This window comes from Mauremys reevesii, linkage group 3 (genome assembly GCF_016161935.1).
Source record: "Mauremys reevesii isolate NIE-2019 linkage group 3, ASM1616193v1, whole genome shotgun sequence".
NCBI lineage: Eukaryota > Metazoa > Chordata > Testudines > Geoemydidae > Mauremys > Mauremys reevesii.
Window position 1 is genome coordinate 203865593 of NC_052625.1, and position 1900 is coordinate 203867492.

Below are 1900 nucleotides of genomic sequence, written 5' to 3' on the forward strand. Positions count from 1 at the left end.
CTGTTTTTTTATAGCTAGTCGTGGCCACATATATAAAGATACCAGAGTTGCTTCAGCTAAAGGTGTGACTCAATGACCTGGTTAAGTAGCAAGCTGTTATAAACGGGGTGGTCAGCCACTAGGGGGAGACACGCTCATACACACTAAGCCGCTGTGTCAGGTGCCCAGGTTAATAGCGTTACGTGCCACAGTCCTGCCATTCACCGGCTTGCAACGCAGCTGCCATGCTGCTTTCATCCTTGCCGTGGGCTCCCGAGCCCGCCCAAAGGAGGGCAGTGCCACAGCACGGCTGGCCAGTGGCCAGGCAGCCTGGAAACGACTCATGGACCATTCCATAGTCGCTGTGCTGAAAGGAGCTGGCAGCCCAGTAAAAGAGCCATGCAGAAAGACACCAAGCCCTTTGTACCGCTCACCTTAATAAGGCCTGGAGCGTCTGTCTCAGGTCAGCCTTAGCCACGGTCTCTGCTCCAGCTGAGCGCCATGTGGTCTCGGCTGGTCTCTCTCCTGCATGGTCAGAGGGAACATCAGCTAACTCCAGGGGGATAAGTTTGTCTTTATGGCCCGGTCCATCTGTGGCCTCTCTGCTGGGACTGCCCCAAGGTGCCTGATTCACCTTCATGTCGCTCCTGTGTTTTTGAAATCGGCCGTGACTCTGATGAGCAATCGGAGTGAGACAGGCCCACGGCTGAGTCGTGCCCATTGGGAAGGTGGTCTTTGTGGAACGGACACCGGTTCAGTGTGGGAACTGGAGAGAGAGCAGCTACACTCCTTTCCTGTAGGCTGCCAACAATTTCTGGCGATAGCTGGCAGAGGACAGATTCAAACCAGCGACCTACAGGTGAAAGGGCTCATGACAAACTCGTGAGATTGCATCTCTCTTCCCAGCTGTAGATGAGTAAACACATTGCTTCGCTGCAGTCCCCACTCTCCATCCTCTGGAAAGGGCCTAGCATGCACACACGCGTAAGGACATCACTGACCCTTTGGGAGGGCTGCACGGGTCTTGTCTTTCCCAGAGCAGTGAGCCAGGATCAGACCGTAAGAGTAGGTTGATGTACCACACATGATTAAGGTTCTGTAATGTTCTGCCGGGGGCGGTGCATCCGGAATCCTCCCGTCTTCTTCAATGTAATTCAATGGCTATTGTCAGTAGAAGCTACTGATTTTTGACCCCATATCTTTATGTTCCATCATGATACCACTGGATACTCATGCAACACAGCCACCCACCTCCCAGGAACATTCAGAGGGGCCCTTACACACGCGCACACACACATACCACAACAGCACACAACCCCCTCTCCCGTTTCACCGCTAGAGGGATGGTTTGTGGTGACCTCTCATGTTAGTTCTGTGAATCTTCTTCTGACATCGAAATGTTCCCTAAGAACCGTGCACTATGGAACCAGAGCCAAAGCCCACTGAAATCAGTGAAAGACCCTCATTGACTCCAGGGGGCTTTTGGGTCAGGCCTCCAATCTGCCTGGTAATCTAGAGAAATAAAACACATGGGGCTACTGAGGGATGTAAGACATGGATCCTAAATACAATGATCATAGAGAGAGAGAGTTTCAGGCCAGACGGAACCACCCGATCATCTAGACTGACCGTCTATCTCAGGCCACCAACGCCAAGCCCAGTGGTGAATGGTTCATTATAAAGGTGTGAATTGGATTAACCTGGGCGTGAGGCTAAAGACGAGACACATTCTTAGCCCAGCCTGGATGTTAGCAGCCACCCTGCAAGCCCTACCCGAGGTAGCGTCCTCACTGGCTCTGGGACTTTGGGAGGGGCACGTCCTGTAGCTCTTTGTGCTGCAAAAAGCTGAGCCGCATTACGATTTGTCCCAGTGATTGATGGGAGAACTTGTCTGTCCTTCAGGGCACGCGGGGGGAATTGT